We start from the raw sequence: 15,935 nt of genomic DNA on the forward strand, positions 1-15,935 counted from the left end.
AATCAAAAAAATAGAATACAATTTCCAAAAAAAAAATATATAAATCAAATATAACGTTATTATTTTTTTTGTTTATATTTCCGGTTTTGTTGAATTGACCGGTTTTTAAAAAAAATTTTACTGCTACACTTTACCCCTTAATTTAACTTGGTGGTTACCGGTAATTATTAACCGCTTCTCAAAATTTAAACCTACACAACGGGAATCGGTCACCAGACCTAAAATTGGTCATGGTAACTGATTTCCGTTAAAAACCGGTAACCGATTTCAAGCCCTGTTATAAAGGCTTGGGGGATCCATCACCCCTTAATTATGTCCCTTCTATAGAGTAACAGTGACATATTTCTTGATGATGGTAGGGTTTGAAGTGTTTGAACCCCCTTACCATCACCATAATCATTACAACCATGTTCAGTGTATTTTTACACAATAACTAGAAAAAATATCACTCCTTTGGTCAGTGAGCTCTGGATAAATACATACCTGATAACTGTATAGTACTTATCCACTAATCCTTCCCTCATCCTAAGAAAATCCTAAATACGTCAATATATAGAGAGTAGGTTATATACGATATACCTAGTAATTATAATATAGTAGATACATACGTTGAATATTCACGCTTATGAAATTATTTAATTACCTAAATATAAAAGACAAAAATCATATAAGTACTCAACATTAGGGTTTCAGTTAAGACTTGCGGTGCAGTCATTAGAAATCCATTCGTAAGTATCGAACGCTTGTACAGAAGTAGGTATATAATCTAAGACTAAAGCATATAAGGCATCGGATTGATTGAACGAAATAATTATTAAAATTATTAATCTAATAAATGTATGTACCAACCCGCCATTGATACACACCAGCATCAATATGTAATAGATACGTATACTGTCTCGTATCAAAGTTAAATTACCCTAAGGCCTATATCTCGAAGTACCCAACTATATTTTATGATGTTATTGCTATTACTTTAAACTTATTATACTATTATTAAAACAGAATAGTTTGAATTATTTTTTTGCCAAAAAAATTGCATTCATAAAGGCATTGTTTGTATAAAATATAATAATATACTTTACAAGTTTAAAGTACCCATAAATACTGTTTTTTTATCATAACAAAATAGCAAAAATTGTTATTCATTCTTTAAATATCTAATTTCGTCAAAATTTGAACTTCAAAATTAGAATACCTAATACAATTGTGCTTATCCATTTTTGAGTTTGTTTGTTTTCAATATGAATTACGTACAAGTAATCTTGTATTTAAAATTCAATCGTTGGATTAGCTATAAAACTATTATTATTACTATTATTTTCATTGTTCTGTTTTCAAATTTGTTTTATTGTTTTTTAAGGGTTTAAGTGTTCTGGATTTGGGAGAGTAAAAGTACTCCTCAGTATTGTGACAATATTGTAACCACAACAAATTATATTGCCCAGAATTCTCTTATAAATTTGAATTAGACATATATATTAAATTAATACTTTTAGTGGGTTTCAATTGAAATAACATTATATTTTTTAATAGATATATGTTCAAAATATTACTTACTTAACCAACAAAATGTATTTAAAGAAATTTCAAATGTTTTCACAAGTAGTAATCTCAAAAGCAGTTTTATCTTTATTAAAAATATAACTTTAGTCATACACTATTATTAATTTAACTATTATTTATGCTGTTTCTGAGATCCCTAATTGAACGGTATTGGTAAGAAAGGGTACAAGTTTAAAAAAAAAAATAAATAATATTATACCTTTGTTTTGTAGATAATTTATATGCCGGATCGACTGGTGTCACTGGTATTCGCTATCTCAATAGATAATATTATTAAGAAACGAGATAGCTAAATATCAGTGCCACCAGTCGTTCGGCTTAAAATGTTCTACAAAACAAAAGTATGATGTTAATTTTTGTATACCCTCCCCCACCAAAACCTTACAATTTATTATTTATTTATTATTTATTTATATTATGGTTTATTCTCATTTTTGCTTTTTTTTTACTGTGATTCCCAATCATTCTGAACCAGCATGTACCTACAACGATAGTTGACCGCATGTACGATAATCTGTCACTTTCGTTGTGGGCTTGACAAACTTGTCGTAGATGGTTTCACCCTAAGGGCTAGTTGTACCGTCTACGGTTAAACTTCGATTAAGCTTAATCAGCTGATAACAGATATTTAACCGGGCAAATTCAGCCGATTAAACTTCGGTTAACTTTAATCAGAGACGATGCAACTGGCCCTTAGAGTTAACGATCAAAACACAAGCCAACATTTGTCCACGTCCATCGTGATGAATGCCAACCATTTCACAGTCGATTGAAACAACTTCAATATCATTATTTTACTGCTTCTGAAACACAAAGCGTATTTCTAAATTGCAATAACTAATATTATAGTCTGACAGCCTATCTTTGCTCATAAAATTTTTTCATATAAACTGATTATTCAAACTTATTCAAATTCAATTCAAATCTAACACATCCATTACAGTGACTTCTTTAGACATTTAATATACATCAGAGCATTACCCTTGCCCGATTTATTAAATATTAAGTAATACGGTTTCTACATTTTTTGATTCAACTAACATGCCTATACTAACAAATTTTGAGTTCCTAACTGATTCGACTTGGTATACTACATCAGGTATTATATTTTAAAAATTATTTTTTTTGGTCTCTGGTATCTAAAATCAAAATACTCCTTTGAATTTTTTTGTTTCAGCTTTCACTAAAACCATTCACTCAACAACCCTCCAATATTATTTTCTTTTAATATACACCATACCCCTTTTACTTTCAATATTATGTAATTTTAAGAAACTTTGAATACAAACTATAATTTTGTTCAATTTTTTAAGTTCTATAACAATTTCATTTTATATGCGTTTTATATCTATGTAAAATATTGGAAACAATATTAATATTCAATGAACTGTAAAACAAACACTTGTAATATCTAAATTGTAAGTAAATTGACAAAAATTTGTACTAATGAAAATGTAAAATAACTAATTATGTTAATAATTAAGATTTATGTGTCTTAGAGAAACATAAACCTTAGTTTTTAGGGGTGACGTGTTATGTACTGGAGGCAGGCATTATAATAAATAATAATATATATTGAAAACTCAATACTATGATTATGGACAGGAAAATGCTTAGCTGCAATAATACACTAAATAGATAACCTAAGTTGGGACACGCTACATTGAATGATTAAAATTTTGTTATATTAAACACAATATCCGGGACCCGGGTAGCAAAATCACATAACGACCACACAAAAGATCAAATGGTAGTGATCCTACCGCGTACTTGGTAAAAAGGCACCAAACATAATTTGGATACATAATATATTAGTATATACCTTGACGATTAATTGATGTATATATTAATATATTAATGTATACATGGTTCAATGATATTTCCTGGATCCCGTAAGCACATAGGTCACAGAAACGGGATAAAAACCTTGCCATTAAGAAAGGGTAAACTCTATATAGGAGAAATATGAGCAGACTAGAATGAGACATGATACATGCTTCGCGAGAGCCAGTACTTCCACCTTCATAAGCGTTATTGTACTCACAAACAATTTTACTACAAGTCTAAAATGTCAAATAAACAAATTAATAACAATTTTAACTCCTGTTATTACTCTATTTTGTCACCTGTCATCCAACCACTTCAAAATCTAACTCTGTACGTGGAATCACGACAATAAAGTAATAGATAAGTAGTAATAGACAGTAATAGATAGGTAAGTACCTATTTATTTTATTAATTATTAAAAATGTTATGTATAATTTTATCAATTTTTAATAAGTATTAAGTATACGGTTTTACATATTTTAGAATATTAAGCGAGAACCTATTTTTAGCTTTATAGTGCAAAGTTAAGAGTATTTTTAAAACTTATTGAATCTATTGAATTACAACAAATTTGGTAAAGGAAACTATTGTTAGGTACCTATATTAATAGTTCTAGTTTCTCGATTGCTGATAGCTTCAAACAGCATAATATATTAATAATATATAATATATAGGAATCTATATTTTATATTTTATAAGATATAATTAAATAATTTAAATTTTAAAAGTTTTAATAATTCACAAGTGAACAAAATTGTCGACAATCCGGCACCTTAACTGGGGAAGTTGTCACCATTCTCCCCTTAAATGCTCCTAAATGCCCCTAAATGGCCTTATAGACACTAGATGACGTAGTTGGAGGTAACATGACATCGCACATCTATCAAAGGAGGGACCGATAAGGAGGGAGTATTATTGTCGTGGTGAATCAAGAAACCACTGCACGTGCATCAAAAACATTAAGTACCAACATACCTCAATATTATATATCAAACATTTAAATAGGTAATCTTCTAAAAACCGAACCATGGTTAAATCTAATAATTCATTATTCAAATGTGTACATTTTGATTACTAAAAAAGCTTATTTCCGTTTTTTATTTTTATGAGTTTTGGAAACTATTGTTTGTAAGCTGGTGGTAATAAAAGCTAAATACTCAATTGACTTTAACTTAACGAGTTTATTGAGCGTTATTAGTTAACAATTCAGCGAGTAAGTCAAACGTGGAACTTACAGTCCACGCACACGGACTCGAACAGACTGAAGGCGAGTGAACACATTTGGCCTTTCCTGACCTTCAGGACTGCCCTCGGCTCTAGTACAATTCTAATTACAACAGTATACCCAGTGGCGTCGGAGAAGGGGGGAGCGGGGGCAATTTACCCCTCAGATATAATCCAAGGGGGACAAAAGTATACTTTTGCCCCCCCCCCTACTACATTAAAATTAAAGCGTATACAATCGTAAATTACGTTTAATTTATACGTTTATGTATTCAAAATTGGTCCCATTTTCATGAATGTATGAATGTGCCTAATAACATTATTATTATTATTATTATTATCGATTTATTATTTATTATTATAACATAATACATACCTAATAAACATATTGAGTGATTTTTATTTATATATTGTTATTTTAGAATATAACTTAAACTATAAGTTATAAAGTTTAAGTCTTAAAGTATAAAGTAGAACAATTTTTTTATATTTAATTAATTTATATATTGTTACTTTTTAATATAACTTCAGGTATAAAGTAAATATGTTTTGTGTTTTGTTTCAATATATAAATGTCGAAACATAATGTATCTATATTTATATTATACAATAATTATATCAATACATTTATATAATTCTTATATTATAATATATTACCTATATCAAAATTAAAATAATAAAATATTAAGAAAGGTTTTCTGTTATAAATCAGAAATAAATATATAATAGCTCTTAGGTGTTTTAAGTTTTGCCCCCCCCCCCTCATGAAAAATAGTTCCTGCGCCACTGACTGTATACTGACCCATACATTAAAATATTATATATACATTTACAGTATTTAAATACAGGAAGGTTCATCTTATATACATTATTATTTATATATATAAAAAATAAAACTGCATAATGGTAATAAGTGCACTATCATGTACATTAAACATTCGAAAAAACAAATCTGTATAATACAAGTAATAAAATTGCAGTAACAGATACATTGAATAGGTATATATATAAAAAAAACAAACGGCATGATGGTAATAAGTGCGGTATCATGTACATAATTGATACTAAAAAAAAAACAAATTGGAGTGGATGTTCGCGGTCCATTATTTGTAATTTGGATGGGATTGTCCTCGCAATCACAACCACTTCTACAATATCAAATTGAACGCTACCATGGTGTCGTTTGTCATATGCGTCTTTCATCAACTGTTGTTGTCGAATAACAGTTTGTCGCACCTCGTCTTGTTGTTACGCTGGGTCGATCCACTCGTGTCGTGTTCTACTCAAGAAGATGCAAGATTTCGAATGTAGTTTTTATTGTAGTTATGTTAACGCGGAAATCTACCTCAGGTACCTTAACGTCTCATTCGCCCTGGTCGTTTGCTGACATACTTAGACACTTAGTAATGGTTTGATTGTCCAGTTTGCTATTTCCCGCTGGCTTGGGGGTGCAGCGTCGAATTTAGCACTTGTTGAATGCCACGTAAAAAAACGTACCTCATAAAATCATTGAAAGAGTTTCGCAGTAAAACAGAAGTCCTTGTCTTTGAAATGCGTTCATATCGGCCACGTTAGTCGCAGAACCTCGACAGAATAATCATTACCCCTGCAGTCTGTTGTAGGTACGACGTGGAAATAGCTAGACATACACGTGAGATTATTATTCACGATAACTTATAACTAATAAGTTGAGCTAGAATTTGTATGCAACAGCAAGTTTTTTTTTGCTACGTCCAAAAAGAGTTTTAGTGAGTAATGTCCACGATTTATATTATTTTTATAATAGGGATACTATTCTGCACATTTTCGCATATTTAGCATGATCGTATTTATTGTATTTAAGCTGATAATAATTAAATTGATTAAAGTATATAACTTGGTTTTTTGGTCAAAGATAAATGTTATTTTTATAAATACAATCCTTTGGTATAATATACGTTAATAGAGTGATTAGTTTGACGGTTGGAATAGAAAGATAAACACAATCAATAAAAGTACGTAGGTATTAAAATAAAATAAAAATAAAATATCTATACAAAAAAAAATGTGGTCGTAGGATGTAACATACATATTTCCACTATTAAATGAGAATTATAAATTTATTAATAAAATATATACATGCGAAAAATAAAATAATAATTTTGAATTTTTATTCTCTATTATATAATATTAATCAGCCAATGACTGATTAATTTTAATAAATAAAACAATTTTTTTTTAACTTTATTTTTATGTGTAAAATTTAAATGCATATTTTTGCATACTGTAAGAAAACACGTATATATTATAGCTTTTATTAGTAAACAAATCCTTGTCCTGCTAATAAGTGACGACTTTTTAGCGTGCACGTGTCAAAAAGACCGAGATGATCGATATCAATGATTTGGAAGGGACGCATTCCTGGGTAATTGGGTGAAGTAAACCAGGTTTTTTTCCAGTAAGACGATAATGCTTTAGACAGTCCAAATACAACATGCTTTCGCGCACACACCTTCGCATATGTGCAAACCAGTAATCCTTCGTTATCCATGCAATAGTTAAGTCTGCTGAGAAATGGACACCAAAGTAATGGGCAGTAAGGACATGGTTCAAGGATCCAAATTTATTATATGATGTTGAGGAATGGGAAAATAATTTGGAATATAAGTATATCTCGCTGAAAATAATAATTATAATCTTGTGGACATCTTAAGAGAACCTTCTGGGATTCCTGGCACGCATCTCTCTTATATTTTTTTAAATAATAATAATTACAAGTAGAAATAATATTAAAAATAATATTTTATATTGCTAATGCAGATTACTATTGTTTATATTGTTAAGGGAAGACAGAAGTTGTAAATTATTAAGAGTGCCTAAATTCCGTAACGTTACTCTAGTAAGTAATTGAATAATTCCAATCATCCACCATATTATTCGTCTCCCGTCTTGTAAATGGACTATCTAACAGAGATGATAGGTATTATAAACGGAACCAAATAAATAAGTACTCACCGAATTGTAAACGATATATAATTTATTGGTAGTCGTTGTATAAATGATCTGCAGATTCAGTATCCGCGAAACCAATGTCGTATTTAGGGAGGGGTCCAAGGGGTCCAGACCACCACCCCCCTCTCATTGACTCGTGTTTCGTACATGTTAAATGTTGTGTTTTTACATGATTAAGAAAAACAAATTTTATCATACAATACGAAGGATTTTTTAAAAAAATGTTGAAGTTTTCAGTTATCAAAATTTTCAATTAATATCGTGATTTTTTTATAATTTTGGTACCGAAAATGGTTAAAAAATACTGAGTTAATTTTTTAATTTAAATATTTTGCAGTTTTGTAAATCGTCAGTATCTACAGCCACTCCAAAGAGATATTTTTCAACCTTAAAAAGGTTGAAAAGTTATCTGAGGTCAACTATGAATGAAGTAATGTATTTTAGGAAAATTTTTTATAAAAGTTATGTTATAACAACTATATTAGATTCTGAGCGGAGCAATGAAGCTAGTGGTTTTACAATGGTGCGACAGAACCAAATATACTAGTATCTTCACCCGAGGTGGGGATGTTCTTATATAGTTTAAGAACTTTCTACGTCCCCAACTTGTCCATACTGGTGTGAAGAACGTTGAACAATTTTTTGTTCAATTCTCAGTTTCTCATGGGTTCTCTGCCCTTATTAGTGTTGTATATATTCCTCCTAATTTAAATTTGTCACTTTACGACTCTTACGCTAAATCAGTTGACTTATCCTGGGAATCGGAAAAAATGTGATTTGGGTATTTTTTGCGGTGATTTAAACTTTCTTGGAGTATCGTGGAGTTAAATTAAGAAGAAACTTGTTCATAGTGGTGGAATCAATGAAAAAACAACGACTATTGGTGATCAGTTTCTTAATATGGATTTCCTCCAGTGGAACTATATTCACAATAATTTGGGTTCTCTCCTTGATTTAATCTTCTTTAATACATATTGTGCTACTGTGAATGTTGCGCCAATAAGCCTCGTTTCTTGTGACAGTTATCACCCAGAACTGATATTTAATTATCAGGTTCCTATTCCCAAAATCATGCGAGATGATAACGATTCATTTCGGAATTTCAAAAATGCTGATTTCATTTCTATTGCATCTTCCTTAGCCAATATTGATTGCACTACCTCCTTTGACCAACAGTCAGATGATATTTCAGCATCAATATTACAGGATTCCATTATTGATGTTATCCATCGTTTCGTTCCACTTAAATTGTTCCGTAGATCAACCTTTCCGAAATAGGTCTCCCAGAACTCAAATCTCTTCAATTTAAGAAGAAAGCAGCTCATAAAAAATGCCAATTAATTGGTTTTTTATGGACTTCAACATTTTCTAATTTTTGTTCTCAATGTAAAACTACATCAAAGGTATGTTTAATGTCTCACATTAATATTACCCAGACTCGACTTACTTCTAATTCTCGTGACGGTCTTGAGTTTTGGTCTTTCATTAATAATAAACGTAATTATTCTTCCATGATTCCTAATGAAGTACATTTAAATTATATTTCCGCTAGCAGTTCTTATGTTGCCTATTTTTTATCCTCCTTTTTCGCTTCCACTTATGAATCTCCTTCTTCCACTCCAAATCTTGATCTTATGAATATTAAAATGCAATAGTTCTCCTTTCTACCATCCAAATTATCTACCTCCCTCTCGAGGAATTATCAGATAACCTTAAGACGCTTTCCAACACCCATGGTTTGGGTCCTGATAATATACCAGCTTCGCTACTTTTCAAATGTCGTAAAGCCCTCTGCTTCCCGCTTTGTGCCATTTTCAAACAATCTCTTGGAGAGGGCATATTTCCATCTCTATGGAAAATTAGCCATGTTACCCCAATTTTAAAATCTGGTTATCCCTCTCTAGTTACTAACTATAGGCAAGTATCAAATCTTCATTTTATTGTAAACTCGTTGAACTATTAGTACTAAAAAAAATCGAAAGTGCCCTTAAATCTGCATTATCAATAGACCAACATGGGTTTTTTTCAGTCGTTCCACTATAACCAGCTCTTTACAATACTTATTTTCTTCACGATGCCCTTAAGGAAGGAAATCAAATTGATTAGGTCTTTACTGACTTTTTAAAAGCATTCGACTTGGTTGATTATACCTCCCAAATTCTACTTACTGGATATGTTGGGCATAGGATTTCCACTTCTGTCATGGATCCAATCTTACCTGGTGTGGAGAAGGCAATATGTTAAGTTATTTAATACTTCATTAAATAAGTTCAAGATTACTTCTGGAGTTCCGCAAGGTGGACATTTATCTCCTCTTCTATTTAACCTCTTTGTTAACTCTATCTTTCATAATGCCCCTTCCATCCGTTTACTTGTATTTGCTGATTATGCTAAACTGTTTTCCCACATATCGTCCAATACTGATTGTGATGTCCTTTAATCATCGTTCAATAGTTTTGTTAAATGTTGCAATACTATTGGCCTTACTCTTAACTATAATAAGTGCAAAGTTATATAATTTTCCAGAACTCAGATAATTGTTGACTACACCTATACTTACAATGACTCACCCCTAAATCGTGTCTCCAAGGTAAAAGGCCTGGGTATAATATATGCTTCATCACTTTCTTTCAGACCCCATATTGACTACATTAAGTGTAAAGCCCTAAGGCTTCTTAGATTTTTACGAAGACACACTAAACATTTTAATTCAGCCCCTTGCTTATAATACCTCTTTATTCATCTCTTATTCGTTCAATTCATGACTATGGCTCGATCTATTTGGAACCCTTATCCTCGTTCAGAAATTAAATTAATTGATCGTGTTCAAAACTGCTTCCTTAACTACGCTAGGTTCCTATTAAAATCACCCTCAACATTCTTATCGACCAGTCATGGATGCATTAAATCTCTGCTCTCTGAATGTTAGATGGCTAAGTTCTGATCATAATTTTGTTATAAAATTAATTCACGATAAAGTTGAAACAACACGTCTCCTTGAGCGTTTAAACCTGAGAGTTCCAACCATCCATACTAGATCCACTGAGACCTTTCACCTTCCTACTCTCCGTTCTAACTATTTATTAAATGATCCTTTAATTAAAACAATGCACAGTTTAAATGAGAATAATGTTGATATTTAGCCTTATTTTGTTATTGTATTATGTTTTATTTGTAATTTACTAGCTGTCCCGTCCGACGTTGTCCAGGCCAAAGATTTGTATTTTAATAAATATATTTGTACAAAATGTATATACCATATTTCTTCTAATTATAATATTAATATAATATGTAACGAATTACAACCAGTTAGATTGACAAAAAAAAAAAATCATGTGTGAGCTACCCCTTACCTATATACAGCCTATATGAGTTGAAAAATCAAGCTGTATAGTGTATACACCCTCCAATTTTTTAGTAATAATCTATTGAAATAACTTTTATTGATTTTTTTTAAAACCTTCCCCGTAACTCGACCGATATATTAGTGAAAACCGTATGAAAATAAGTAAGTTCTTTTCGAGATATATGCTCGTGCATACAAAAAATAGGCAGTGTTTCTCTACTACACCGCGTGATTCTTTTATCAAACAACACTCATTCTTTCAAAAAGTGTAAATTTTTTTGAAAATATTTTTTTACACAGTTTCAAGTCACTTATAAAATAACGTTTTTCTTAAAAAATTATATTTTAAATATTTTTTATTCTTATAATTTTTTAAGTTTTTTACTTTTTTGAATGACAACATAGGGTTTTAATTTTATATTCCAAAGCACAATATTTTTCTTAGTATTTTGATACAAATCGAATTTGGGGCATATAGTTTATGAGTTATAAATATTCAAAGTTTAGATGAGCGGAAAAATGGACTAACATTTCTCGGGATAACCCCATACCACTCCACTCCGCTATGTATCAAAAAACTAAAAAAAATATTGTGCTTTGGAATATAAAATTAAAACCCTATGTTGTCATTTAAAAAACTAAAAAAATTAAAAAATTAAATAGATAAAAAATATTTAAAAATATAATTTTTTAGGAAAAATGTTGTTTTATAAGCGACTTGAAACTATATAAAAAAATATTTTCAAAAAATTTTACACTTTTTGAAATAATGAGTGCTTGATAAAAAATCACCCAGTATTATATGCATGTTATATACATATAAACTTTCCTCATGAATCACTCTCTCAATTGAAAAGTCCTGGATCAAAATCCGTTGCATAGTTTTAAAGATCTAATAGAATAATAAGGGACTTAATTTTATAATATGGTAAGATTAGTATTTTGTTAACTACGACTTTTGTATAAATAACCTAATTAAAGCCGATTGGTGTTAATATCATTAAATAAAAAATAAATAAATAAGAAAGCTAGCACAACAAAAACGCTGAGCAAGACAAACATGGCATAGCTCACTGCACCCAACGTATAAAACAGAATGAAACCGTGTAAGCAAAATGTTTTATGATAAAATCAAAGAAATAAAAAATGAAACGTTCAAAACATACTTGAGTGGTCTAACTGCGACGGTTATTACCAATTATTCGCTATGGAAAGTGGTAAGACACATGAAGAGGCCACGTGTTCAGATACCACCAATCCGTTAGGAAGACGGCACCTGGGTAAGGAGTGAATAAGAAAAATCCGAAATATACTCTGGACATCTTGAATATGTATTTACTCCATTGACTAAGAATTTTGCAATGCCAACCACTTAATGCAATGCGTGAAAAAAAAATCAAAGATTTTTCTCAGTTAGAAATTGCTTTTAAATAATAGCTTAAATCCAAAAAAATCACCATGCTATGTTAAAATTAGTAAAAACAGTAAGACAGTAATTTTGTTGACACGTAAAAGTCAACTCGCTGTAACTTAATATAACTTACAGAAGTCAATTGAAAACATCTTTGCCTGGACAAGATGTCGGAAAATTAAGATCAATTGCGATAAATCGGTACACGTTAGTGATAGATGCGTTACGCAAAACTGAAAACATTGAAATAGTACTAAATCAATCACCAAACCCACAAAAAGATTCAGTTATAAATCTTGGAATGTACCTTGACTTTCGTCTAATTTTAAAGCACAACGTTCATCAAAACAAAATTCAGATTAAAAAAAAAGTTTAATAGTTAAATGGTCAGTCAGTAACCGCTCCGAGTTGATCATCGAAAGCAAACGTCTACAGTTTGTAGCAATCATAAAACCGATTTGGATTTACGGTATTCAATTGTGGAGTTGTGCCATCAAGTACAATGCTGTCAAAATATCGGCTTTATAATTGTTAAGCATATTTATAAAGACCTTAGGGTCGTTCTATAATAAGACCCCCTAAGACATTAAAAAAAATTATTAATAATAAATATATTTATCGTTTTATACTTTGTAGGGATTCTGAGGGTGCAGTAACACGAGCATCTCGAGTATTTCGTTGAGGATCCCGGAGGGTCCTGTGGCTTTGCCTGACAAAAGACTCCCGGCGGCCTTGTCGAGCTCCTCGATTGTAAAACGTGGAATGACCCACGTGAACTCCAAGGTATTTTTGACTGGGTCAAATGCCTCAAAATGTTTTCGCACCGCGGGAGAGGGCTCCGCGTCCCAGTTAGTTACCGAAACCTTGGAAAGGGAGTCAGCAATTTTTGCCTCTATGCCAGTTGAGACCTCTCACGAGTTGCAACATCCTGTGTGGTCTACTATTCGAGGATATCCCTGCTGACCCATGGCATTGCTCTTTGACGAAGAAACCTTCCACCTAGTATAGAAGATAGTGGAGATTAAAATGACGCTGAAAGAACAGGAGAAGAGTGCGAGACGGGTGGCTGTGGGAAGGTGAAAGTACAAAATGGTCAGATCGACTTGTACAACGCCAGCTGTGCAGTAAATCCAGTACGAGAATTGAGATCGGATATCGACGAAGATGAAGACGATGTCATAAGCTCCCCAACCTGGGCATTCTGGTGGACACATACCTACTGTGATAAGGAAAGTCCGCCAGGCAGTGAGGCGCATACACCAGATGCTATTGTTATTATTTGTTTTGTAAACAATTTACTAACAATAAAAGATGGGGGTCGGATTTAATAGCAGTTCCTCTTCTTGTCTTCGATACAACGGGAAAAAAAGAAAAAAATGTCTCCGAAAGAGGTGGTGAACTCGGGAATGATCAAGCTGGGCCTCAATGAACAGCTGAAGACTGTTAGCTCAAAGAAGGACATCTATGCAAACCCGGTGCTGGACCTAGGCAGTCATGGTTGTGTAATATCTGTTGGGTGGTTGCCACTGCCACTTTCAAGTCCAGACCGAAACAGTCCTCGCAGCTTTGGTGAGTGTACGGTTCGCTTACGATGAGGACGATTACTTCAATCTCGATGGCTGCCTGAGTCATGAGATGCTCAGCAGCCCAAAACCCGTTCAGGTTGACTTTGACATATTAACCATCGGTGGGAATGATCTTCGGTCTGGTGGCCAATTATCTGGGGGCACAGGTTCCCAAGCTGAGCTTGTGGTACACCTTAGAAATATTTGACATTTCGCAGGCCAGGCAGACTTATTTGGCTGCTTTTCAGTCCTTCATCTGGTTGCCTTTACTGTACCTCCAGCAGGCTCGAGCCTTATCAAGTGCCAGGTTGCTTCTCGAGTGGTGGCCAAACATCTGGTACCTTAAAAATCTATCCAATGGGTCCTGCGGTGGACACGGCACATAGTCCAACCTATAGGAATTTTTGTTATCAGTGAGGCGGCGTGTCTTGACAGTTTGGGCTTCATAACTGTTTATGTTTCTGGTGACGATCTTTGTTGGGGGGGGGGGGGGTTCGCTCCAAGGTCTTGTGAGATGTTTCAGGCCACCAACCCGGTGGGAGGAGGGGGTTAACCCTTTTCTCGGACCTTTCCGAATCCAATGGGATGAGTTATACTTATCTAAAAAACAGTGGTTGGGCACGGACTTTCATTATGTAATGGTGACGGGTGACCAATACTTTACTAAGTAACCAGCACTTGTCCAAAAAATTATAAGAGTGGTTAAATGGTGGTTACCCTTGTGACCAACTTGAGGTAGTGTTGCATAGCAAGTCAAGGGATATTTTAGATTTTTTTGTCCCAGCGTATCTTTTCTGATAGGAAAGTGAATCTAGTTGGTACTTACGGGAGTCAAAATTAAAAATTTTCCAATAGTTATCAAATGGGCTGTGAAAAACAGATGAAAAATACGTAAAATTAATGAAAATTTGCAAATTATTTTGAGTTAGAAATACATAAAAATTTTAAGATTTTGTAACGTCACAGCATTTTTTGCAGTCTTATTATTAAATATAACAAACATACCTGTACCCATATTATCATTCACGAGCGTACCTTATTATTACATTGTTATGATTATCGCGCGCCAATGCAGGAATAACCGCAGTATTATGTAACTACAGTCCCCCGACCCCCACAACCCGCAGTGACCGGTACCTACACGTCGTTGCTCACGGCCGTCGATGCCGTCGGCGCCTACGTCGGGTCCCGCCGCACGACACCAGCGGAGCAAACTGTCACCAAGCCTGATTATTGTAATAATTCCCTCTATTATACGACACTGACCTACCCCACTACTCAACAATACCAAAAAGCTCCGTCGCAGGCCAAGCCGGATCGTCCTCTCATCACTCAGTTTTTTGCCTTCAACGGCTTTGCTCGTCACCAGTTTTCTGCGCTCAACGTCTCACCTACACGCTGTCAACAACACCACGCGACATCGTCCACTTTGTTAACCTGTGGGTGCAGACACCGACCAACACAGACGACGACGTAAGCAAACTGTCAACCTCATACATCGACCCCGACAACGGACCATGATGATGGGCTAAACAAACCACGAGGGCCCGGGCGGCGGCCAACAGCTGACCCAGTCGAAGTCAACAATGCAGCCCAGCGTCAGAGTCGTAATTTGTTATTTATTTCCCCTGTCCCCCCCCCCGCACAAGCACGTAGGCCACAGGTTATGCAAAACTCGTGTTTGTATAACCTGTGTGCCAGAGGAGGCGTTGCAAGACGCGGGTCCCTAAAATCTGTTCTACCACAAAATTATGTGCCGTTGCGTGCACAAAGCCTTTTTTCCCGGTAACCCTGCGAGGGCACACCATGAGTGATATGGTGTGTCGCCTCCCGTGGGCCGGGAAAAACGTGCCATAACTTTTATTTCACCAGAAATGACAATACATTTATTATTTTATATTTGCCATGTGCCAGTCTGACAAAATTATTTTATATTTGCCATGTACCCAATTTATTGTATTACATTATTATGTGCCAGATTTTATTATCTTAAAATGATATAATA

The sequence above is a fragment of the Acyrthosiphon pisum genome, chromosome X, assembly GCF_005508785.2.
Source record: "Acyrthosiphon pisum isolate AL4f chromosome X, pea_aphid_22Mar2018_4r6ur, whole genome shotgun sequence".
Classification (NCBI taxonomy): Eukaryota; Metazoa; Arthropoda; class Insecta; order Hemiptera; family Aphididae; genus Acyrthosiphon; species Acyrthosiphon pisum.